Below are 27,802 nucleotides of genomic sequence, written 5' to 3' on the forward strand. Positions count from 1 at the left end.
TGTAAGGGGCATTGCAAGTTTCTCCGTCCTAATTTCTGGCAGCTTTTGCTTGGAAGGCATAAGCAAAGACTATGGGAGACACACTCCCCAATAATGGGAATAATGTTTGTAATATGCTGTACTGCATGGCTCTTGTAAGTGGCATTGCAAGTTCCTCCATCCTAATTTTTGGCAGCTTTTGCTTGGAAGGCATAAGCAAATACTTTGGGAGACACACTCCCCAATAATGGGAATAATGTTTTTAAGATGCTGTACTGTATGGCTCTTGTAAGGGGCATTAAAAGCGTCTTGTTAAGCTACTTGGACCTCCATGTCTCTTCTGAGGGGCATTAAAAGCATCTTGTTAAGCTACTGGGACCTCCACGTCTCTTCTGAGGGGCATTAAAAGCATCTTGTTAAGCTACTGGGACCTCCACCACTTTTCCGAGGGGCATTAAAAGCGTCTTGTTAAGCTACTGGGACCTCCACGTCTCTTCTGAGGGGCATTAAAAGCGTCTTGTTAAGCTACTGGGACCTCCACGTCTCTTCTGAGGGGCATTAAAAGCGTCTTGTTAAGCTACTGGGACCTCCACGTCTCTTCTGAGGGGCATTAAAAGCGTCTTGTTAAGCTACTGGGACCTCCACCACTTTTCCGAGGGGCATTAAAAGTGTCTTGTTAAGCTACTGGGACCTCCACGTCTCTTCTGAGGGGCATTAAAAGCGTCTTGTTAAGCTACTGGGACCTCCACGAATCTCTGCTGAGGGGCATTAAAAGCGTCTTGTTAAGCTACTGGGACCTCCACCACTTTTCCGAGGGGCATTAAAAGCGTCTTGTTAAGCTACTGGGACCTCCACGTCTCTTCTGAGGGGCATTAAAAGCGTCTTGTTAAGCTACTGGGACCTCCACGTCTCTTCTGAGGGGCATTAAAAGCGTCTTGTTAAGCTACTGGGACCTCCACCACTTTTCCGAGGGGCATTAAAACCGTCTTGTTAAGCTACTGGGACCTCCACGTCTCTTCTGAGGGGCATTAAAAGCGTCTTGTTAAGCTACTGGGACCTCCACGTCTCTTCTGAGGGGCATTAAAAGCGTCTTGTTAAGCTACTGGGACCTCCACCACTTTTCCAAGGGGCGTTAAAACCATCTTGTTAAGCTACTGGGACCTCCCCATCTCTCCTGAGGGGCATTAAAAGCGTCTTGTTAAACCACTCTGAACTCCACAGCTCTTCCAAGGGGCATTGAAATGTTGCTTTTAATTACCTCTATCCTCCACGACTCTTCCAACGGCCATTGCATTTCCTCCTAATTTTTGGCAGCTTTTGCTTGGAAGGCATAAGCAAAGACTATGGGAGACCCACTCCCCAATCATGGGAATAATGTTTGTAATATGCTGCACTGTATGGCTCTTGTAAGGGGCATTAAAATCGTCTTGTTAAGCTACTGCGACCTCCACCACTTTTCCGAGGGACATTAAAACCGTCTTGTTAAGCTACTGTGACCTCCACATCTCTTCCAAGGGACATTCAAACCGGCTTGTTAAGCTACTGGGACCTCCACGTCTTTTCTGAGGGGCATTAAAACCGTCTTGTTAAGCTACTGAGACCTCCGCGTCTCTTCAAAGGGGCATTAAAAGCATCTTATTAAGCCACTCTGAACTCCACAGCTCTTCCAAGGGGCATTGAAATGTTGTTTTTAATTACCTCTAACCTCCACGACTCTTCCAACGGGCATTGCATTTCCTCCTAATTTTAGTCAGCTTTTGCTTTTCAATAAAAAGGCGAAAACTAAGGGAGACCCACTCCCCGATAATGGGTAGAAGGTTTTTAGTATGCTATAATCCACATCTGTTTCAAGGGGCATTGTAGTTCCTCATAATTTTTGGAAAGCCTTCCATTCACTGCTTAGGCCAACAGTGTACAGGAGACCCAGTTGCTATAAATGGAAAAAACGGTTTAGTTAAGGCCCTCTGACCTCCATGTTATTTCCAAGGGGCATTGGAGTGCCTCAAAATTTTTGGTAGGCATTGCACTCACTGTATGCCCTATAACTGTGTAGCCGAACCACTCCTTTTGTTACAGAAACATATCCTACAAGACATATGTGGTTAACTGGCCTGATATTGATGTGAATGGTCCCTGTTCCTCCTGCTCTTTCTCCTTTGCCACCACCTCATCCATCATTTATCACCTGAAGCTTTGTTTTAACAGGAGTCATAGAACTGGGATAGTAGCAGGAAAACATCCAGCAATCCTCGGAGGAGGTAGGATATGCGCCAAAACGCTGACCACCTCAGGCCTAGTCGCTACTAGATACATGCGCTTGCATTCCAAGAAAACAAAGCAGATGCTAACTTCTATCATCATCATCATCATGGTCCTCACCTTGGCACTCTCAACTCCCCTGATGGAGAAGCCAGGGCCCACCGGAGGACTCTGGTTCTCTGGTGGGCTCGTCCAATGCTGCCTTAAAGCAGGCCGGGCTAAGAAAAGTGTGTGGGGGAATGTTCCAAGGAGAAATAGGGGCGGCTGGGGACCGAGTATGGACACCCGGCCGCCCCCTAGCGGCTGGGGACCGAGTGTGGACCCGGGCGCCGGGCGGCTGGGGACTTAGTATGGATACCAGGCCGCCAACGCAGCCATGACGTGGTAGCCTGATTCCGCCTCCACATGGCTAAAAGGCTCAATTTCAAGTGCAAGCAAGCAAGCAGTATGGTATTGCAGCCTTGGGGTGGGTGGGTGGCAGGCTGCACACTTACGCTTGCATTCCAAGAAAACAAAGCAGATGCTAACTTCTATCATCATCATCATGCTCCTCACCTTGGCACTCTCAACTCCCCTGATGGAGAAGCCAAGCCCACTGGAGGAGTCTGGTTCTCTGGTGGGCTCGTCCAATGCTGCCCTAAAGCAGGCTGGACTAAGAAAAGCGTGTGGGGGGAAGTTCCAAGGAGAAATAGGGGCGGCCGGGGACCGTTTATGGAAACCCAGCTGCCCCCTGACGGCTGGGGACCATGTCTGGACACCCGGCCGCCGGGCGGCTGGGGACTGAGTATGGATACCAGGCCGCTAACGCAGCCATGACGTGGTGGCCAGATTCCACCTCCACATGCCTAAAAGGCCCAATTTGAAGTGCAAGCAAGCAGTATGGTATTGCAGCCTGGGGGTGGGTGGGTGGCAGGCTGCATACTTGCGCTTGCATTGCAAGGAATGGGGGAGTTACAATTGAACACTGCCCTGGGACAAGAACTTGCACGGGGATAGTTGCAAGTCTGCATCTTCTGATGCGGCAAGGATGACTTCTGATGGGTACACTTTTAGGCAGTGACCTGGGTGTCAGAGATGCTTCAAGGGGTCTTCCCCATGCTGTTCCCATGTTTTTTCAGCACTGTATGCATGTGTCACACAGCACATGGCCAGATAAGGTTGTAAAATGTTAAAATGACATTTCCCAGTGAATGCATTTGTCACGGTTGAAAGCAATACAAAAGTGCAAAAACGCATAAAAAATGCTCCTTGTGAACATAGCCCAAGGTGTGGAGGAGTATTTTTTTTGGGGTTATTTATTTTACCTTATACACAAGTCTTTACCTTGGAAAGTAACTTCCTTAACATATTTCACAGGAAAGCAGTTTCAGTTTAGTTTTTGAACGTTTTATTGTGAGCCCTTAAAAGTGGCTTAATACCTCTGACCACGTTGTTGACAGCCGTGACCTGGGGGTCAGAAATGCTTCCTGTGGCGATCCCCATGCTGTCCCCATGTCATTTGAGCACTGTCACTATAGTTTTGGGCACGTGTTAGGCTTTTAAAAGACTGCCGGGGGTGCTGCCTCAAAAATGCTTGGGTCTCACATAGACTAACAAAGGGCTCGTTGCTCGGGTCGAGCACCCGAGTATCACGGCGAGCTCGGCCCGAGCTTCGAGCACCCGAGCATTTTAGTACTCGCTCAACACTAATGGGTACGTGTGGCCTCCCACTGTGTATAGATGGTTACATGTGGCCTCCTGCTGTGTATAGATGGCTACGTGCGGCCCCCTGCTGTGTATAGATGGCTATGTGTGGCCTCCCGCTGTGTATAGATGGCTACGTAAGCCCCCTGATGTGTATAGATGGCTATGTGCGGCCTCCTGCTGTGTATAGATGGCTACTTGCGGCCTCCCGCTGTGTATAGATGGCTACGTGCGGACTCATACTGTGTATAGATGGCTATGTGCGGCCTCCTGCTGTATATAGATGGCTATGTGCGGCCTCCCACTGTGTATAGATGGCTACTTGTGGCCTCCCACTGTGTATAGATGGCTACGTGCGGCCTCACGCTGTGTATAGATGGCTATGTGCGGCCTCCTGCTGTGTATAGATGGCTACGTGTGGCCTCCTGCTGTGTATAGATGGCTACGTTCGGCCCCTTGCTATGTATAGATGGCTACGTGCGGCCTCACGGTGTGTATAGATGGCTACGTGCGGCCTCCCGCTGTGTATAGATGGCTACGTGCGGCCTCCCGCTGTGTATAGATGGCTACGTGCGGCTTCCCGCTGTGTATTGATGGCTACGTGCGGCCTCCTGTTGTGTATAGATGGCTACTTGCGGCCTCCTGCTGTGTATAGATGGCGCAGTGTGTCCCCCTGCTGTGTATAGATGGCTACGTGTGGTCTCCTGCTGTGTATAGATGGCTACGTGTGGCCTACCGCTGTGTATAGATGGCTACGTGTGGCCTCCCGCTGTGTATAAATGGCTACGTGCGGCCTCCTGCTGTGTATAGATGGCGCCGTGTGGCCTCCCGCTGTGTATAAATGGCTACGTAAGCCCCCTGCTGTGTATGGATCGCTACGTGCGGCCTCCCGCTGTGTATAGATGGCGCCGTGAGGCCTCCCGCTGTGTATAGATGGCTACTTGCGGCCTCCCACTGTGTATAGATGGCTACATGCGGCCTACCGCTGTGTATAAATGGCTATGTGCGGCCTCCTGCTGTGTATAGATGGCACCGTGTGGCCTCCCGCTGTGTATAGATGGCTACGTAAGCCCCCTGCTGTGTATGGATGGCTACGTGTGGCCTCCCGCTGTGTATAGATGGCGCCGTGAGGCCTCCCGCTGTGTATAGATGGCTACTTGCGGCCTCCTGCTGTGTATAGATGGCTACGTGCGGCCTCCCGCTGTGTATAGATGGCTACGTGCGGCCTGCCGCTGTGTATAGATGGCTACGTGCGGCCTCCTGCTGTGTATAGATGGCGCCGTGTGGCCTCCCGCTGTGTATAGATGGCTACGTGCGGCCTCCTGCTGTGTATAGATGGTGCAGTGCGTCCCCCTGCTGTGTATAGATGGCTACGTACTGCCTCCCACTGTGTATAGATGGCTATGTGCGGCCTCCCGCTGTGTATAGATGGCTTCGTGCAGCCTCCCGCTGTGTATAGATGGCTACGTGCGGCCTCCCGCTGTGTATAGATGGCTACATGCGGCCTCCCGCTGTGTATAAATGGCTTATTTGCGGCCTCCCGCTGGGTATAGATGGCGCAGTGCATCCCCCTGCTGTGTATAGATGGCGCAGTGCGGCCTCCCGCTGTGTATAGATGGCTACATGCGGCCTCCTGCTGTGTATAGATGACTACGAGCAGTCTCCCGCTGTGTATAGATGGCTGCGTGCAGCCTCCTGTGTATAGGATTATGTGGCCGCTCATATTGTGTGTGGGATCTCATACTGTATATAGAGGATGTCAGCATACTTAATTGGGCTCAATATTAAGTCATACAATTAATGTAAAAAAAATTATTATAATTAATATATTAATATAGTAAACTATCACATGATCTATCACAGGGGATCATGTCACTTGTCACGTGATACATCAGGTGTGTGTGTTTGTGTGGGGGGCCCGCGCCTTCTAAACTGCCAGGGGCCCTTGCTACTCTTAATCCACCACTGGTACCAGCACATAGGGTGGTGAATGATTATATCATGTAGCAGAGAAACTGGCTCTTGTGTTACCTTGAGATCCAACATTGGTAGGTGACGAAGGGCACGTCGCTTTCAGCAGACCTTCAAATAGGCTACAAAATTTGTTAATAGGGACAACTGTAGCTATGTCATCCACCTCAGAATCATATTTATTAAGGATGAGTGGACCCATGGAAGTTCGGGTTCTGGTACCCGACCCAAACTTTATCCCAAAGCTCGGTTCGGGTACCGGAACTGTTCTTGAACTTGAACCAGAAGCTCCTTGAAAACAATGGGGTCCCGAACTTTTGGAGCTGGAAGAAAAAAAATTCTCTGTCACTTCCCAGGGAACTCTGAACATTACAACGCACTTCGGGCAGAAGTCCATCTTCGACACTTAGCACCGGACTTTCTGGGCATTAATGGTGTGAATTTCCCTCGATAGGTGTAGGATTTGGCACTGAGCACAAAAGGTCTACATTTTTACTGTGAAATTGGGGATTTTATGGAAAGTGACAAGTGTGAATTCCCTCGGTAGGTCCCTATGCAGAACTGGGCACAAAAGTCTAGAGTTTTTCATTTCATAGTTGATCTACATAAAGTCTTTGGAACTGCGATGGTGCGACACCAAAACAAGGCAAGGTGCTAATGACACCTCCAAGGATTGGGCCCCTGCCTAGGACTGGGAACACAAATTAGTTTTTGTTTTTTTTTGGCATTACTTCACTGGGTCGGTGAGGATAATTGATTCAGAAATTGAACCATGGATTCTACATCGGTTGTGGTTTGTTCACTATGGTAGCCACAGATGGGAACCTACAAAGCTGATTGGGAAGACAGTGACACCCAAATGGATTGTCGCGCTCAGGGGTGGACATATAATTGGTGCAACCTGTGCAAGTTCACTTGGGCCCATGATGTTAGGGGGCCACTACAACCTTCAAAGCAGGTTGAATTGTGCATTGTGATGACCTTTTGGACTACAAAGGGCCCATATATTGTTCTTGCACAGGGGTCTCTTCTGTCCTCATCGGCCATTGTTTATAAAATGCCTGGTTCAACAAGGAACTTTCAGTGAAGTTTACGAATTCTATTTCCAAAAGATTCACTCATCTCAAGTATTGACTTTATTTTGGCCTCATTGAGGCTGCACACCAGTACCTGGTCATCTTCTACCAAGATCCCTCTATGACTATGGCAGGCTACGATTTTAACGATGTGCTAAGCAAGCAGCTAGCCATTCAAATGAATATTCAGAACCAAGTGTTGACTGTTACATTTCTTCCAAGGTTAAACATAAAACCCCATTGTCATTTTTACCTTTTTTCAGTAAACCATCTGAAACAGACTTTTGGGCGATAGTTCCGTTGTAGGATCCAAGGCAGCGCAAGGCATTCAGGAAACCTGAGAGCTATTGATTGGGGACTTGGTTCATTGTCACAGCTGATTATTCTTCTAAGTATGAAAATTAGGATAAATGTAAAATAATTGATCTCAGCAAATGACAGCCAATAAAACTCAATCAGAGAACATAATCATGCGATACTTCTAAACTGAAGTCTGCTTTTAAAAGGGACACAAGAGCATGCTTGATTATACGGCACATATGATTTCATGCTCATTTTCTTCATGCACACCAAGACTATTATCATAACCCAGAAGCGGGCACAGTGGGTATAGGGCAAGAGCAGATTGTATGCACTATGTATATGTGCTTCCAGTGGTGGACACAGACAGAAGAAGCCCCTGTGCAAGAACAGTGTAAGGGCCCTTTGCAGTCCAATAGCTCGTCATAATGCACAATTCCACCTGGTTTGGAGGTAGAAGTTGGCCCCCGTATACCTGGGCCCCTTGTGCAGCTGGAAAGATTGTACCAATGATATGCCCCCCCCCACACACACATGTTTGCAGCCACTATTCTAGAAGAAATTCCCAAGAAATTCCCAAGAATAAGAAAGTCTCTTATTAAAATAAAAAAACTGTGTATATTCATCTCCTCTCCCGCAGTGGCGTTGTTCCAGCTATGCTGGCGCACGTTGGCTGTAGCCAATGAGCTCATCAACTGCAGCATTTTTACTATTTTGTCCATTCGGGTGTCCGCCCTGAAGGAATATTGAAGCATGCAGCATAACAAGTCATGTCACTATCCAGGAACAGTGGTGCCGATGTTGATGGAGCAACACTGCTGCAGAACGTGAGTATACACTGTTTTTATTTTTAGAAGAAAAGAATCGGTGTAACCATAAACCACCAATGAAGTTAAAAAAAATATTTATTTGAAAACATTCATTAAAAGCAGTTAACAAACAGTATATTAGTATGTCATACTGTCAGCACTGCCCCGACTCGTGTTTAGAGTTCAGCTTTCTCAAGGGGAGGTGTCAGCTGGTTGTATCCTGTCTGATATATATATACATATATATATATGGTGTCCACAGGTGCCAAATCAAAAGTGGCACATGAGCGCTGCTTCTTCAGTCACTGCAATGCTACTGCCCACTGTCATCACAGTGGTGCACTCGTGTTGGGTCAAAGGGCCCGGTGACATCATAAACACACGCGCAACACCTATTAGATGACTGGACGGAGTGATGTGACGTTGACCTGCATTGTGCATGCGCTTATTTGCAGCCATTTTTAAGAAATCCAGAGGCAGCGGCCATATATGTGGAGATGTCCCGACCAGTGGGAACAAACCCTCAGTAGCGGGGAGGGCAATGCGAGACAGGGCAGGAAGGGGGCAGAAGTCACAAAAGAACCGCAATGGTCCAGAACAAAGAAAGGTACCATAATAAAGTGTCGAATGCATGTGAAACAAGAGAAGGTGACTGGATGTGATGAAATATCTATCATATGAGATGACAATAAAAAAATCTTCATGCTGACAGATGTAGTGACATGGTGAATGCAGAATCGGAACATTTTATAAGTAGTGTTGTTGAGCATTCCGATACTGAAATATCGGGTATCGACCGATATTCGCGGTATCGGAGTTCCGATACTGAGTTCTGATACTTTTAGAATATCGGATACCGGAATCGGAAGTTCCCATAATGCCTGCACTCTGCAGTGTCTCTGAAGGATGACAAGCTGGATGGCAGCGCTCAGCTGCGATCCAGCCTGTCATCAGAATGCCATCCCAGTGTGAGAGAATTCTCCTGATTGTTTAAAAGCCGCCAGCTTTTAAACAATCACACAGCCCCATACTGCTTCCCCGCAGCCTCCCATCCCGATCCTCCGCTCCCCCCGCCACCTCCCATCCCGATCCTAAGTTAGGACCGGGCGGGGAGCGCAACACCAAGGAGTGGGGAGCGAAGGACCCAGGCGGGGAAGCCGGCAGTGAAAAGACTTCACCGCTGGCTTTCCTGTTCTGTGCTGCCCTCCCCGCTCCCTGATGTATGTGGTATGATGTATGATTGGTGTGTGCGCGGTGTCTGCCGGTGTCTGCGGGTTTCTGCGCTATGTCTGCGGGTGTCTGCGTGCAGGCAGACATAGGCCGATGTGACACTACTACTTCCATCGGCCTATGTCTGTCCCCCGTCCTCTTGTGCCAGCAGGATCAGCTCGATGGGAGCAGTAGTTCCCATCAGCCTGATCCTGCTATTTAAATTGCCCTACTGTGTCCTTTAAACTGCCCCATATGTTATTTTGGCCCCCATAGGTTTATATTTTTGCCCCTATACATGTTTTATTTTTTTAGGCCCCCATATTTTTTTGTTTTGTTTTTGGTCCCCAATAAATTTTAAATACATTTCATTGGTGGCCAGTGGTTACCTAAAATAAATTAGTTTATACATTACCTGTCCCCGCCGATCGCCACCTAAAATAAAGTAAAAAATAAAAAAATACACCTATACTCACCTAGGCACCTAATTCCCCGAAGCCATCGATCTCCTGTAATAAAATATAAAATAATAAACCACAATTTTATCCTTACCCCTCCGTAGTAGTCCAAATTGAGTGTCCCACGAAGATCTCCAGTTTAGAGCAGCCACATAAAATGTGGCCGCTCTAAACCGCTGCCGCCGCTATAATGACGGGGCCGTAAAGCAGCCCAGTCATTGCATAAGCGGGTTCGCCGGAGTTCAGGCAGCGCTGCTCCGGTGACCTCCTTTACGGCCCCGCTGACCGTGAGAAATTCCCACGGTACAGCAGGGCAGTAAAGGAAGTCACCGGAGCAGCGCTGACTGAATGCACTCCGGTGACCTCAGTCAGGGGCTCACGCTGCCGGGAGCGGACCTGTTCCCGGCAGTGTGAGCTTACAGCAGCAATGACAGCTGTCACATCTCCAAATGTGACAGCTGTGCATGGGAAATCAGCGCAGGAACGTGGACAGGTAACTATTTTTTTTTTTTAGTAAACTAAGAATTAAATAAAATTGTGTGTTTTATTTCAAATAAATTATTTTTTTCTGGGTGTAGTGTGTGTTTCTCTTTTTAACACTTTGTAGGTTAGTAATGGGGGTGTCTTATAGACGCCCATCATTACTAACCTGGGTTTCATGGCAGCTGGTGCTGACATGAACCCCACCACTATTACCCCCTGCCACCGCACCAGGGCAGCGTGGAAGAGCAAGGCTAAGCACCAGATTTGGCGCACAAATAGGATGTGCCAAATCTGGGGCGGCTGAGGGCTGCTGTTTCTAGCCTGGGAGGGGTCCAATATTCATGGCACCCTTCCTGGGCTATTAATATGAGCCCCTAGCTGTCTGCCTAACATTTGCTAGCTATTAAAATAAGGGGACCCCACGTCATTTTTTTTTGGGTCCCCCATTTTAATAGCTAGTAAAGGCTAGGTATTCAGCTGGGGGCTGATATTAGTAGCCTGGGAAGCTCCGTGGGTATTACCCCCTTCCCAGGCTTCAAACATCTGCCCCAGCTGTCTGCTTAACCTCCGCTAGAGACTAAAATTACGGGGAACCCCACGCCAATTTTTTTTTTTAATAAATCCTTTATTTTAACACTAAATGACAAGTACAGTAATCAACACTATCACTGTACTTCTTATATATGTGACTGACATGTTTCTATGTATCTAATCTATGTGTGATGCTCTATTCTTTCTATTCTAAATTGTCAGGTACCGATGCTGAATTGCCGGCCGGCTTTTTTTAAAGAGACGGTGCATGAAAGCACTATTATTTTTTTAAATAAATCCTTTAACACTAAATGACAAGTACAGTAATCAACACTATCACTGTACTTCTTATATATGTTTCTGACATGTTTCTATCTATCTAATCTATGTGTGGTGCTCTATTCTTTCTGTTATAAATTGTCGGGTACCGGTGTATGCCGCTGCTGAATTGCCGGCTTTTCATGTAATACATTCTACATTATTCTTAGTTGTTTTCCTTCATGTAGAATTAACCTACAAGGAAAGAAAGGTTTTTTTTTTTTACATTCCGATATTTGTGTCCCATTGACTTGCATTGGTTTCCGGTATCGAAATCGGCGATATTTGATATTTTTTGGGTATCGGTCCGATCCAATCCGATCTGATATTTCCCGATATCGGAAGGTATCGCTCCACACTAATTATAAACCTATACAGTATGAAAGTGCAAAAATCAGACACCACCGATAGCGTCGCTCACAGGCAGAAAAGGCAGAGGGAGGTAATTACAAAGAAGCAGCTTTTCATCGTAAAAACGCTTTGGCATATTTTAAATAGTAGTGGACAACCCCTTTAAGAGAAGGAAAGTCATTGGGCAATTTTGTGCACAATGTGTGCTTGGAAATGAGAGAAAGAAAGTTCCAGCACCTTCAGTGCTGAGAAAATGCTGATGAAGAGTGACTGACAGGTTATACATCATCAGTATGAGGACAGTTCCTGGACATATTAGACTAGTATGAGCATCAAAAGCAGTTTTCACTCATTGTGGGAGATGAATACAGGACTATCATGCTGTCCTACAGATTTTTTGATAAAGTACATTTTAAAAATCACACATTTTTAGACTAAACAAACAAAAAAAATGAGTTTAAAAACTTAAAATTAATTGCACTTTAGTCCAGTAGACCAAAACATCAAATCCATAAAAAAGGTAATTAAAAAATATACCTTTGCAAACTTCTGTGAGTTCTTTAAACCCTCAGACCAACTGGTTAATTATCATTTGCCATAAGCTTCTCACAATTGTTATTAGAAACTGTTAAGGCTATGTGCGCACGATCAGGACATGAAGCAGAAATTTCCTGAGTGTTTCTGCATCTGTTTGGCAGGAAAAATGGTGCAGAAAGTCCACACGTTTTTGACACGTTTTTTGATGCATTTTTTAAAGCGTTTTTTGAAGCGTTTTTGTACATCAGTGAATGCTTTTTGGAGCTAAATAAAGTTATTTTGTGGGACATTGCTTAGACCCTTGGATTACCGTCAGAACTGGGATGAGTATATTGGTTAATTTAAATGAATAAAAAATGTGTCTGTTGTGTTTCAAATAAAGTGTTTGCTCTGTGTCTGTGTGTTTATTTAACTCTTTACTTTAATTAGGTTTGATCATGAAAAGGTCTGATTGACACCTTGTCATAACCAAACAAAAGAGCTGGGTGTCATCTAGTCCCAGTCACCCAATCTTAATTAGAATTTCTATTAATGTAATTTCTGTCACAGCTGTGAGCTGCTATTTTTAGCCTAGTAAGGTGCCATTTGCAAACATGGTCCCTGTCCATTAATAACAGCTCACAACTGTTTTGTTAGCTGCTATGTCCCCCCAATGAGCATTCAGCAGCGCTTTGGACACAGCGTTTTTTTTTGCTGCGTCCAAAATGCAGTGTTCTAATGCCGCACTTTTGTTGTCGGTAAGTGTGAGTCCACTGCATATAATGACACTTCAATCGGTCAAAATCTGCAGCGGAGACTGGCGTGTCCACTACAGAAATTGACATGCTGTGGGTGAGTTTGGGTACGTGGCCACGATCAGGAGCCACTGCAGGTTTGACGCTGCATGTTTTTACAGCGTCAAACCCACAGCGTCCAGATATTACAGCATTGTGGATGAGATCTCTAGTAATCCTGTGTCCACTATGCGTGCATTAGAGGCGACGAATCACCCGTGGACACTGACATGCGGTGCGTCTTTCAGGACCGCAGCATGTCAAATTCTTTTGCGGAGTCGCTTGTCTGCGCAACAGAAATTTGACCACTACAAAGTATTGAATGTGGTAAATACGCATGGTTCAGTGAACACATGCGGATTTACCTGCGTTCAATAGAATGCAACGTTTTGGACTCAGCAAAAAATATGCGTCCAAAGCGCTGCTACGTCTGAATCGTGAGCACAGAGCCTAATTTAAAAAAAAAAAAAATGGTGTGGGCTCCCGCTTCATTTTTAAAAACCAGCAGAGGGAAAGCCGACTGCTGGGGGCTGATATTAGTAGCCGGGGAAGGGGCCATTAGCCAACAATGTTCCCTGGTTATTAATATCAGCCCACAGCTGTTTGTTTAGCCTTTACTGGCTAGATTACAGGGGGACCCCAGAAAAAAATTTACATGGGGTCCCCCAATAAAATCTAACCAGCAAAGACTAAACAGAGAACTGCGGACTGATATTAATAGCCAGGGAAGGGGCCATGAATACTAGCCCCCTCCGCTGCTATTAATATCACTCCTCAGCAGTGCCAGAAATGGCGCATCCATAAGATGCGATTTGGCGCTTAGCCTCCACTCTTCCCACTGCCCTGTAGCAGTGGCAAGTGGGGTAATGGGGTTGGGGTTCACGTCAGCCTTGTATTGGCAGCTGACGTGAAGCCCAGGTTAGTAATGGAGGGTGTCTATAAGACGTCCCCATTACTAACTGTGTAGTAAAATGGTCGCCGCTATTCCAATAAAACACACGGCCAGAATAAAGTATTTTAATGAAATAAAACACACACGGTTTTACAATTTTTTTTATTACCCTCTCAGTCCCCGAATCCCTCGATCTCCTGAAAAAATGTAATACGTAAAATAACAAACAACCGTATCCCTCACCTGTCCGCAGTCAACAACGCAGTCCACGATCACCACCAACGAGTGTCCCACGACGATCCGGGTCACTTCTACAGCAATCACTGATGTCACTGCTGTAGAAGACAGCAGTGTATACTCACAGGAGTGTAAAATCACCCTTGTCAGTATACAGTGCTCTGCAGGAGGTCACTGGGGTTCATCAGCTGAAGCTCTCACCACCATCACCCTGGGAACGTTCTTCAGAATGTTCCCACGGTGAGGTCACATGAGCGATCAGCTGATTGCTCACGTGACCACAGGTCCTGGAAGCACAGTATACTGCTGGGAGCGAGCGCTCTCCCCGCAATATACCGCCGGCTGCCGGGAGGAGAGGATTGCCGGGACCGAGGACACCGGAGGCTGCCGGACAGTTGAGTATAAGGATTTTTTTCAATTTTTTACTTTTTTTTTCTTTTTTCACTGCCAGTGGTTCCTGGCTCTGCTGAGGAGAACTATTGCTCCCCTCAGCAGCACCGCTCTTGCTGTTATCAGCGGGGGCGGCGGTCGGGTGAGAGGAGTTGTAGTCCTCTCCCGACCCAGGTACCACCTGCACCACATTTCCGCAGCGTTTCCCGCTCATTGGCCTTAATTGAAACACAGCAAATCCGCAGGTATGAATATTATACCTGCGGATTTGCTGCGTTGCAATTAAATTCAATGGGCGGGAAACGCTCTGGAAACGCTGGGCATAATGGTCATGCTGCGTTTTTTTCCGCAATGCTAATCCTGAGCAGAAATTACCCTATCATGTGCACAGCACATCAGGATTAGCATTGTTATAGCTGGCAGACTTATTAACAAGCGTTTTTGCAGCATTTCCGCGGCAGAAAAACCGACGCGAAAACGAATAAAAAAACCATCGTGTGCACATAGCCTAATATAGCGTTACTATCTGCTGTGGATCTATTCGCCTCCATCTGTGCTCTGCTTCAGGCCTGCCAATTTCTTCGACATTTCTATTAAAGGCTCTGTACTACCAATGTGTTCTGCCTTGCTTGTTTGCTTGCCATCCAGCATAGCCTGTTGCCCAAGCCCTCGCAGTTACATGGGTCTTTCATTCCGCTATATCAACTCCCTGGGTCCATCCTGACTTGCGGCTTTGTGAATCTATCTCACCAGGTGAGTCTAACAATGGGTTATCGGTGAAAAATGCCATAAAGGTTTATGATTGGGCTATTCCTTTAAGTCAAATAATTGAATTTGACTGTTAATATATATAAAAAACTTTTCCCAGTATTTATAGATTATGAAGTTTGTTGTGCTCTTCATTTTTTTTTTCTCTCTTTTCTCTCTTTCTTTTCTCTCTTGGTTTGTCATCTTTTTGGAAGTTGCATATTAGAAGTAATTTTATGTACTTTCAGGCAATTGTTAACTTTGTACTTTTTTTTGGTAAAAAATATATAGTCATTTTGATGCCAGGTTGTTCATAATAGCAATTTAGGTCTATTTTTCAGAAGTACAGTACATGTTGGTCGGCACAGTGAGAACATGGTGGACATGAATGTAGGAAAAAGGAAACTACGAATGTGGCATTTGAGACGTAGAAATGATGCTTTTTGATAATACAAAATAGAATGGATGAAATAAAAATATGTTCTGAGCTGTAACACACTGAGGACTTTAAATGGTTTTCTATATTTGCCAGCATGCATAGCTGTACTTAACAAGTCATCTTCAAACTAAAGAACAGGTAGAAAATGTCCACTTCAACTGTTTTTCTGCTATTCATTTGTTTAGGTACTAAAATATAATAAGAACAAATAACAGAGTTATCAAAACTGTGGTCTATATTGATTTGTATGTTTTTGACCTGCCACAAGCATTGCATCTCTATACATTATGACGCGCTCCCTGGGCCGCGTGGGGAACCCGGAACCGGGCCCTTTTGTGGGATGCTGGGGGTTGTAGTCTCCGCGCGGCGGCGACCCGGTCCCGTGGCTCAGGGTGGTCAAACCAGTGGCAGTCTTTATAGGGTTTTTGTGGTTCAATGTCCGACTACGCCACCCGTGGATTGCGGTCAGGGTGTACCGCCGCTGCGAGGCTGTCCACTGAGGCTGGTGTAGTGTGCGCAGCTAAAGATGGGATAACTCCCCACGGGAAGAGTATGGCCTCAGGGCAGGGAATGTGGATGGTGGGGGTGATGGGGCGTCCCAGTACTAGTAGTGCTGACGCGGTGAGAAAGCACAGAGACAAGGTGTTGCAGTTCAGGTTCTTTACTCACAGTTCTCATCCAGGTCACTTGTGCACAGATAGGACCGCCCAAGCCGTGCTGCGTCCACCAGGCAGGGGGCTCGATCAACCCCCAGGCAATTCCGGAGTGTGGCACAGGACTCCCTTTTATCCTTTCGTCAGCCGTGCCCCACCAGTGACACTACTTCTGTCCAGCTGCCTCGGGTCTTCTCCTGGGAGGACTGGGTGTCCACTTCCCTGACCCTATGTGGTGTGCCTTTCTAGTAGGTGTAGTGAGGGGTCGCACCAGTAAATGGTCACGACCGCCGGTCCTTGGCTGAGGATTAGTCGCCTCCACCAACTTGGGATCCGGTACCCTGTTCTGCCAACCCGTCACCCGCAATCTCCTGGGTCCTTAGGGTTCCTTCTGCTTCCGTGTCTCTGGGCCTCTCTTGGTGTTCTGTTCCTTCTTACTTTCCTTTCTGTTCCTTTCTGATTCCGTTCCTCTCCTCTGGCTCTGGCCTCCACTCCAGGCCTGCCTCGTGGAGCTGGGCCCAGACTGAGCCACAGCTCCCTGTCAGCCCTCTCTGGCTGAACTCCTTTTCTCCTCCTCCTGTCTTACTGAACTGACCTTCTTCTCCCAGAACTAAGATGGTGCCCCCCTTATATACCCTCCCCTAGTGTATGAGCCCAGGTGACTTGCAACCAATGGGCTCCTGCCTATGCCCAGAAACCATCCCCTCCTGCTCCTACATCACTGGGTTTTGCTCCCCCCTCCCCACTCCAGCCAGGGACATGTTCTGTCGTGCCTGCATTACTGTACCAATGGGAGCACCGTTGAGCTCTCCCCCGAAAAAGGGGTGTGTCTGATGCATACCGCTAACTGAGTCCCAGTCCATACTCTATCCTTACCCGGGAGTGAAATATCACACCTCTGGTTGAGGTGCAATACCCCTGTAGCGAACGAACCCTCGGGGCGCTACAATTACCTGGCAGCATGATCCCACAGCCCCCTCCACAAGGTGGTTCCCTACAGCACCCCACACACAATATTATCTCCCATACAAGTATATGATTCCCCCATAGCACCCAACACGCAGTATGATTCTACCACAACACCCAACACAGTGTGATCCACCAAGCAAAGTATGATCCCCCCAGTCTCCAAACACACAGTATGATCACTTACTGCCCCCACAGACAGTATGATCCTCCATACAGTATGATTCCTCACAGCCATTTACAAAGTGTGATACTCCACACACACCATGCTTCTCAAACAGCCCCCCACACACAGTATGCTTCCCCTCAGCCCCCCACAGACAATGTGCTTCCTCCACAGCCCCCCCATACACAGTATACTTCTCCCACAGCCCTCCACACACATTATGCTTGTGGCGCCCCTGAGGGTTCAGTCGCCAGAGGGGTACTGCACCTCAGATAGAGGTGTGGTATCTCCTCTTCCAGGTAAGGATGGAGCATCACTCAGGACCCCACTTCACACTCAACACTACACCACTCCTGTCCTGAAGGGGGCCTAAATGCACCATGGTGCTGCCCCGGCCCGGGATAGAGGAGATGGGGAGAACCAAAGATAGGGGGAACCATGTAGTGGGTGAGGGTGGAGGACACACTTTTGGGAAGCACGTATTGATTCATATATAATCTACGGCCATCTTAAGTTCAAGGTCTTTGATTGAGGGTCTTCTGTCAGGGTCCAGCAAGAGTCTGTAGCTGGCTGAAGATTTGCGGTCCTCGTACTCTTGCCTTGAGACGAGGAGCGGGTCAGAGTTAACCACTGTCTCTACCCGGTCAGGGTCCTGTCCTAAGAAGGCCTTGGAGGGGAGCAGAGGAGATAGGCTCCACAGGCAAAAGGATCCCAGGGGGATACGGACGGAGCGGAGTCGCCACCTGTATTCTTTACTCTGGCCTAGCCAGAGGGATTCCTGCTGCAAGAGGGGTGACCGGCCCCCGATATCTGACTTTGTCACTTCAAGTCTCAGTCAGAAAAGCCAGGAGGCTTAGTGGATCCCAGGGGGATACGGACGGAGCGGAGTCGCCACCTGTATCTCTCACACTGCGTTTATCCAGTGGGACCCGGCCTTATACCACGTTCATACAGGAGAAGGCTCAGTGGGAGAACTTACTAAGGAGAGGAACACACCAGCGGGGTCTCGACAGGTCCTCCTGATCTATTTGGGAAGTGCTGAACCCTCTTCCCGGTGGCTGCAGTACGCCGTGAGTAGCAGAGAGAAGCTTTGCAGCTGAAAGTTCATCTAAAGTGAGTAAAGACCCAGATGACTTCATTCACCGCCTCCGCTTGTTTATTCCTGCGCGGCACTGCACCCACCATCCCTTTTCACACTGCCCTGAGGCCTGCTCCACCTGTGGGGAGCCCTCCCATCCTAGCTGCCCATAACACCAGCCTCAGTGGACTGTTGCAGCGCTGGTGGCCTTCACCAGAAACCACAGGTGGCATAGCAGAAAGAAAAACCACTTATCCCAAAAGCCCATTATTTTTAATGTGACAGCCCTGGGCACAGAATGGGTCCAGGCCACGACTGCATCCCCTGCAACACCTACACTGACTCGGCTCCGAGTACCCCACCACTCAGGGAGGGCGAGGCGTCACATGCTTCCCCCACATCTCCCTACATACAGTATGATCCCCCACAGCCCACCACACACAGTATGCTTCCCCCACAGCTCCCTACATACAGTATGATCCCCCACAGCCCACCACACACAGTATGCTTCCCCCACAGCTCCCTACATAGAGTATGATCCCCCACAGCCCCACACAGTATGCTTCTGTCTCGCCCAGGGGGGTATAGGGGACTCGGTACCCGGGCCTTTTACCTTGTTTAGGATGTCACAGCAGTCGGCTCCCGGGCCCGTACTCTGGGGTCTCTCTTGAAAAGGGGTTTTAGTGTACAGTTTGTCTCGTGACGCCACCTGTGGTTCCCGGTAACGGTTATCGGCGCTGCTGCAGACCTCCGGGGGTGATGGGATGGCAGCTGGGATGTTTCTGCTCCCCACAGGCGGAGCGGGCCCCCGGGGCAGGTGTTAGGGCAGTGGTGATGCTGGGCGTTGTAGTGCAGCAGGAGTAATGGACAGAGACAGGAGATTCACTTCAGTACCTTTACTGGTGCAGATGTCAGGTACGGTCCAGGGTACTCGGTAGGAAGGGTGCACTTCTGGACTCTCCCCAGTGAGCGAGTATAAGGCCTCCTGGTCTGTTTCTCCCTCTCTCTAAGCTTCTAGCCAGCCTGCAACTGGGCCTAGCTTCTGTGTTGTGTTGTTCTCTCCACTATCCCTGGACGCTGGGGCCTTCGTGGTTCCTAGTCCTGTAAAGGGTTTAACTTCAGGTAGACCAGGGATCTGTAATCCTCCTGGTATGCCGGTAATCCCTACTGGGTGTAGAGGACCCTGTAGGCATGGACCCGGTGTCTGGTTTGTATTCTGGGGTGAGCCTATGATGCTCCTCTGCCCCCTTAACTCCTTTCTCCTCTCCTCTTTGCCTCCGGCCTCACTCGGCGCCCTCAGTACAGCAGCAGACGTGCTGCTCCTTCACTGGTCTCAGCGCCAGCACGCTCTCAGACTTTCTCTCTGTCTGAACTGAACTGCCTAACTCCACCCTCCATATATATATCCCTAACAGGGCTCCCTCTGGTGGTATGAGGTGGAAGGGTGGAGGTGTTTGTTTGTAGTGAGGGCCTCTTGTGGAGAAGTCCATCCATGCACCATTTTTGGGTCCTGTGGTACCTGTGGTAGCAGGGTGCCACACTTCCCCCACAGCCCCCACACACAGTATGCTTCCCCCTACAGCCCCCCACACACAGTATGCTTCCCCCACAGGCCCCCATAGAGTATTATCATACTCACAGCCCCCCCCACAGTATGCTTCCCTACAGCCCCCCACATACAGTATGCTTCCCCCATAGCCCACCACATACAATATGATTTCCCACATATTGTATGATCCCCATATAGAATGATACTCTCTCAGTCCGCCTTCAAGAACTGACTATTAAAATAAAAAATGAAAATCATATGTTCACTTAACCCCGGATCCTGGTGAGTCCACCATCACTCTAAGAGTCAAAGAGCTAACGGATCAACACAGCAACGTTATTGTGGTGGGACATGAATAGGATACCTCGCCGCTCCACCCGCACCAGGACTTTACTGTCCTGTGCGCCACCCTTCCATTCTGTAGCCAGCAGGCTTAAAGCCACCTATAGCCTACAGGCTTAAAGCCACCTATAGCCTACAGAATGGAAAGTGGTAAAGCAAGGAGACCATGACTCCTTGCTCTACTGCATTGATTTTGACTAGCCCAGGGGATGGGGATGACTCGGTTACCCGGGCCTTAAGAATGTCGCGGTGGTCGGCTCCCGGGCCCGTACTCTGGGGTCACTCTTTAAAAAAAGGCGTTGTTAGCTGTTAAGTTTATAAAAATGTTTGTGACGCCACCTATGGTTTCTGATGATATTCACCAGCGCTGCGCCGTCCACTGAGGCCGGTGATAAGGCAGCTAGATGCTATGGCTCCCCACAGGTGGAGCTGGGCCTCAGGGCAGTATAAGAACGGGGATGCTGGACAAGGAGACTCAGCCGAGTCGGAGCAAGAACAGGGACGGACACAAAAGTCACTTCAGTACCTTTTACTGATGGAAAATCAGGCACTCCCCGGAGCACTGTAGGGTGAAGGGTGTATGTCCGGATCCTCCCCAATGAGCAGGTTTTGGGCCTCCTGGTTCTTGCTGCTGCATAATAAGTTTGTGACCTGCCTGGAGCTAGGCCTAACTTTGTCTCTGTCCTGTGCTGGCTGACCTTGTGGTAGGGCCTTCTCTTGGAGTGCACGCTCCCGACCTACGGGGCCTATGTGTCTCCTGGCTCTGGTACGTATCAGCACTTTAGCGATCCTGGGACTTGTAGTTCTCCAGGGATTCCGGTTTATCTTACTGGGTCATGGAGATCCCGGCAAGCTTCGGACCCGGTGTCCGGTAACTTCTTCTTAGGGGTGAGCTAGTAAGGCTCCTCTGCCCCCCTATGTACTAACTCTCTACTCCTTCGGCCTACTCAAGCCCTCAATAGGCTACTCACACAAACGGCAGCGTGCCGCGATTCACCGATCTTATGGCGCCGGCACACCTAAAGCTCACCTCACTGAGCTACACCGAGTCTCGATCTGGATAAGGTCCACTACAGGATAGAATGCAGGAGCTAGAACAGGCTTTTGTCCGCTGAGGTAACTCTTCTCAGACTGCACTGGACTCACTGCTAAACCAGAATAGACTAACTGCTGCCTGGCTCCACCTTCCCTTTTATATCTCCCTAAGGAGCTCCCTCTGGTGGTCTGAGGTGGAAGGTGGAGATGTGTGAATGGTTATGGGGGCCTCTTGTGGAGGAATCCTTCAATACACCCTTCTAGGATCTGTGATACCAAGCACAGCCAGCTGGGCTTCACAATTTAACTGTATCGGCGTGCATATCATGTATCAGCCTACACAGTTAGAAGTGGCAGTCAGTCTGGTTGTGACCCTCTTTGCCCCTGGGTCAGCCTGCCCATGTTTGGCACCCACCAGTAGAATTGACTTTGGAGGCCGACCCTCAGTTTCATGCAAATATTACACTTTTAAGGCTATTAGAACAAGGCAATATTTTTGTTTTTTTTTCATGACAGCAGTCCAAAAAACATATGTTTGTTATATTGCCTTTGATGTAGTCTTAGCATCAATTGGAGATACATATCATTAATTGATTAGCTTATATTATTTTTTGAGAGGCAGGGGTAATGGAGGAAAAAATTAAATCTGCTATCACAGTTTATTTTTTGGGTGTTTTTGGAGCATGTACCATGAGATATAAATATCATTAGAATTATTTCCTCACAATGAAAATGTTTAATGAAAGAAAAGCATTTTTTTTATTCTAAGATCTATCATTTTTCTTTACTCTTTTTGTCGGAGCCAAGGGCTTGTTCTTACGGGATTAGCACCATATGGTTTATTGTTGACTTTTATTGCATTTGTTTTGGGTATATGGGAAAATAATTAATCCATCATAATTGTCTTTTTAATTTAACGCCATGCCCCATGTGACATGAATACTATATTATCAATATCAAGAAGGACGGAAAAGCCTGAATCACTGACGTCTGTGATCCCATCTGTTAGATTATAGAGCCGGCACTGGCAAGTCATGTTGAAGGCGCAGCTCCGGTACCTGCACAATCACTGGGGATAAGAGCGATTTGCAAGAAAAACTTACAAACTGCGACAATTGTGCCAAAGGCAGGAAGGGGGTAATACAACTTGAGACTTCCCAATTGGGAAGACTGGTGTAGAGGGGGAGAGGATCCTGCCCTCACAGGCTTACAGTCTTCAGGGTGATGGGGAAGGAGACAGTAGGTCGGGGGTTGGAGCAGCTTCGGTGGCAGAGGGGTCATTGCAGGCTCTAGGCTTTCCTGCAGAGATGCAGGCTACATAAATTCCTACATCAAACTGATCATGTCTCTATTAACCTCTGTGCATAAAAGCACAGTCATGATGGATCAGAACAGAGATTTCCTCAAACTGTTGTTACAAGATTGGAAGCAGACAATCAGGGCCATAACAATAGTGTGTGCAAGGGTTGCAGTCACATCTTAGCCCTAGAACCCAAGAAGGCCCAAAAGATCCCTTTGGCCCATATCATATCATTACTATTAGAGTCACATGGTTGGATGATCTGCTGGAGATTTTGCATCTGAGCACATGTGATACGAATGAAGACACTGCAAACCATTGTCAAAAATGTCATTGTTCGATATAATCAGTAAAGCCTCATTTTATCTCTCTTCGACCAAAGGGACTATGCATTGTGGTAGATGTCAAGGTGTCTACCAAATTTGCCTTGGTTTGCATGTTACATTGACCTACAGCATATGAGTTAGGTGCTTTACAATTCACTTTGAGGAGTTCTGTTCTCTCGTACTTTTTGTTTCTCAAGAGGCAGATCAGATCTCAGTACAGAGAGAGGACAAGTTCCTTACATTAACTTGATGGACTTTTTCCTCTCCTCCCTTTTGTTGAGATCCAAACCTTTTGATACAAAAGTCATACCAGTAAATGAATCAAATGCAGAAGTTGCTCTGTTTGCTTATTTTAGAGGTGAGTGGATAGATTCGTGGGAGATCGATTCAAGGACTGTAGTCCAGAGGAAACGTCAGTGGTACCCACCAGATAGATGGAAGCCCGCAATCTCTTACCTTCTGGCGTTCCATTTTAATTATACATTTTTGCAGATCTTTTGTCCGTAGCAAATCATGGAGACGTCCAATTTTGATCTGACTCACAGATGAATCATCACCAACTCAAGTCTATGGGTCTGTGAAAAAAAAATCGGACAGAACCTGAATGCCATCTGGATGCTGTCTGTTTTTCAACAACTGTTTGATAGTAACATAGAAAAATAGAATCCTAGAATCCTATAATGTTAGAGTTGGAGGGGACTTCTGTTAGGATGAACACTTTGGTATGTTCACTTGTTGCCTACTCCTGGCCTAATGGATATGATCAAGTGCATGCAAGAAAGAATAACATCAGACACACACACAGTCAGATGTAAGCTCTCCTTGATCAGCTATGGCACAGCTCCAAGTGTCTTAATTCAACCCGAACATAGACTTATATAAACACTGTATATGGGCTCAGTTAGCTCAGAATGTGAATAACCAGATGTATTGATTGGTTAGTCCATGTGGGCGTGGTCCATGAGGTCATCAGTGGGCGTGGTCCATGAGGTCATCAGGGGGCGTAGTCCATGAGGTCATCAGGGGGCATAGTCCATGAGGTCATCAGGGGCGTAGTCCATGAGGTCATCAGGGGGCGTAGTCCATGAGGTCATCAGGGGGCGTAGTCCATGAGGTCATCAAGGTGGGTTAGTCCTTCTATAGAATGCAGCTTCCTCCCAGAACAGAGCATGGCGTGATGAAACAGGAAATGGCAGCCATCTTTTGATCTAAACAACCTTATGTAAGGTGAAATAATACACTTTGTGGGTCTTTACTCTCAATCTCCTATGTCTTGAGGTTAATTAAGTATTTGATCCTATGGCTCTCCTCAACACTTCCAGGGTCATCGTGTCCAACCCCTGTTCAATGCAGGATTCACTAAACCATCTCAGACAGATGTCTGTGCAGCCTCTGTTTGAAGACTTCCATTGAAGAAGAACTCACCACCTCTCGTGGAAGGCTGTTCCACTCGTTAATCACCCTCACTGCCAAAAAGTTTTTTTCTCATATCCCCAATGCAAATTGTGCTAGTGTAGGGGGCTGAGGGTGATAAAGACGTCGGGTCAAGAAGGAGTTGTTAAGTGTTTTATATTTGTTGTATGTTTATGTGACTTATGATAAGGTGTCTTGCTGCTCCTATGGGCTTTGCCTAAGGCCGTCCCTGGGATGCGGAAGATCTGCCCAGAGGGGAACTATGCAATAGATAGGGATTCAGCTGCAGAGAGTTAGGACAAGGGTTAAATCATTAGCTGGGAGGAGTTACAGCAATAGAGCAGTTTTATAGAAAATCAATTTCCTGGTTACAGACAGTCTAGGAGGGGAGAGTGAAAAGTGAGGAACATTAGGCAGTGTACGCCTGCCATTAGGAGAGGCCTGTGCCAGGCAACTCCATTCCTGGGTTCAAGACCTGAGTGCACAGAATCGGGGTAGGTTCTGTTCCCATACTCAGAGAGACAGAGTGTGAAGGACAACTGAGCAGATAGGAAAGCAGACTTCAACAGCAATAGCAGCAGTGAAGAAGTGTTTACTAGTGCAAGTTATCTGAACAGAATGAGGACACATTTGAGACAGAGTCTGGACGCTGGTAATGTCCTAGGCTCATGGCCTGTGAGAGGTGCTCAGTGCAAGGCCTCTGTTTCTCTAGAGAGGAGTTTTAAAGCCGGGTCACAGAAGATTTGGAAGATGTTGAGTCTCAGGAAGGGACGAGAATAGACATTGGAAAGGCACATTCCCAAGGGGGCTTCACTAACCAAGGAACTTGTCTTGATCTGTATACTGCAGCCGCGTATGGTAGAATTGCACAGTGGAAGTGAGTCTGTTATCCTGGATCTACGATCTCCTGTCTTGCTTGCGGTCGGTGTCGGTCCTGGTCCAAGGTGACGGCGAAACAGTGAGTGCAGCAAATGCTCCATTGCAGCACACACTCCGATCTCAGTTCTTGTTAGTAGAGGGGGCATTGGGCGAAGAAAAGATGGTTCCGGCACACAGCGTGATGGCGGCGGAGCCCGTGTGCTCCCCTCTACACAAGAAAGCCACCCCTGTGCCACACTGGCATCTTCTCTTGTGGCGGAAAAGCCTTTTCTCTCCTCAGACACACTTCTTGTCATATAGGCAGAATAGGTGGCTGCCTAGAGTGCCATTGGGAGATGGTACAATTCATAAATATAAAAAAAATAAAGCACACACTGCCTTTAATTTTTTCTTTGAGGCACCGTATCTGTGTAGCTGGTAATACCGTTGACTTCAGAGTTGGATGATTGCAACACAATAAATGTCCATCCAGCATCTATCAAGGTAAAATTTACCTTCTAAAATAATTAAAGACTTATTCTGAAACCCCCACCATAGGAACTTAAAGGGTCTGTCCCGCCTCTGAGGTTCCCTCCGGCAGCAATAAAACAGCAACATTATGATTTCAGTATAACATAGGAGTCTGCATAATAAAGGATGAACCTTTTTACTGAATGTTGCTCGTTTGTAACTAGTTAAAGGGAATCTGTCACAGTTATGCTCCCCAAACTAAAGACAGCACAAATCAGAGCCCGGCGCCCTCATTACAAACATGTTTTACTCTGAAAGGCAGCAGTGTTTCTGAGAAAAACACGCATGCTCCTAATGAGGGAGCGGATCTCTGATTCCTGCAGCACATGGTTTGGGCATAAATTTGCCGCCCAGCTGGTACTTACATCAGAAAGCCGATGCCGGAAAAAGAGTTTTACCAGCAATAATATATTGATACTTAAACACTGTGAGCAAGTACAAGAGTGCCCAGAAGAACTGAAGATGTTTTGAAGGCAAAGGACGGTCACCAAATATTAATTTTATTTAGATCTCTTTTCTTTGCATTCCATTAATTGCTAAAAATGGTCTAAGAAATCTTTCTAAAACGAGAAATATTAATACTTTACAGCATTTTTTCCACACCCGCCTAAAACTTTTGCGCATGTGCGTGTATATACATATGTATGAGTGTGTGCGTATATAATATATATATGTGTATTATACATACACCTTACCCATCATGGATCAAAAATACATACACCAGACAGAAATTGTTGCTTTTATTCCTGCATTTATTTCCTACATTGAGCTTTTGGTGAGTTTTGACGTTGCAGCGTTTCTGCACCTAGTATGTCATTTAGGTTACTTGCATTCTTTGAGTGCATTTTTTTACATGAGTTCTTATCGCTGCATTTTTTCCTTTTGTTAATGTATTGTTTGGCTTTGACAAAACGTTATTGTCATGTATGGATTACATGCGTTTTTGATGCATTTCTGCATGTATGTTTTTTCTTCATCTAATGCAAGTCTATGGGGAAAATCTGCTCAGAAAACTCAGCGCAGCCACAAGAGAAATTGACATGTTGCGGATGTGAAACTCGCACCGCAGGTCAGTTAACACTAAGTAAAAAAAGAAGCACAGTGTGCATGATGTTCATATAAATCCCATCCACTTTGCTGGAAATGTAAGTTTGCGTTTTTGATGCAGCGAAAATACACCGCATCAAAAACTCATCACAATTTCATTGTGGGAACAGAGGCTTATAAAGCAGAATTTAATCCCCTAGGCTCTGTTCACATTTGGATTTTTTTCTCTGGTCTGTTCTAGGAGGATGGACTCATTACAATGGATTGCTCCTTTTCATTGATTTTCAAATTTTGATGGAAAAAAAAAAGTTCTACGACTGCTTGAAAATTATTTTCTGCGAATAATGTAGAAAACAGGTGGAAGGGAGGCAAACGTAACCATTTAAAGTACTCATTAAAATCAATGGATACTTGGATCAAAACAGTATTATTACTTTCCGTTAAAGGGGTTGTCCACTACTTTGAACATTTCCTTCTTAAATGAAATAGCGTCTATGTAAAATAAAATGAGCATAGACTCACCTCCAGGACTGACACAACTCCAGCATTGTGGGTGCTGTGCCTGCCGGTGCTCAGGTGACGTTATGTCACGTGAGCACTGCAGGAGATCATCGGCGGCTGATGGGCTGCAGCGCTCACGTGAATATTTGCTGTTTCTTATTTTATATTGTGAGCTGGTTGTCCATTAATACTTAATGTCACTTCCTAAGGAAACCTAGCCGGTATTTTTGTTGCAAAAGGTGGCAGCATGAACCTTGTGACCGGTTGCTTTTATTCTTCAGTGTGGATTAATCTCTTTTGTGAACAGAGGTTCTGCTTCCCAGAATAATGTGTGTAACAAAGGCACTTAATAGCAAGTATTTTACTACCTGCAGCCACAGGTAAAAGCTTTCACTTATTTCCATTAATGCATTAAAGGCATTTGCAGATGCTTTGTGGTATGTGTATAATTAGCCTGGGGGCACAGGTTGAATTAAAGTCCATTAAATGTTTTAAACTGTATGCATGAAAGTATATTCACATGTGCCAGAATGGCATCTTGCAAATACAACATTTTTTCCTGCAAAATCCACAACAGGAATTTGACTGATGCAGA

Source organism: Phyllobates terribilis, unplaced genomic scaffold, assembly GCF_046119375.1.
Source record: "Phyllobates terribilis strain yellow unplaced genomic scaffold, ASM4611937v1 Scaffold_7__3_contigs__length_470593459, whole genome shotgun sequence".
Classification (NCBI taxonomy): domain Eukaryota; kingdom Metazoa; phylum Chordata; class Amphibia; order Anura; family Dendrobatidae; genus Phyllobates; species Phyllobates terribilis.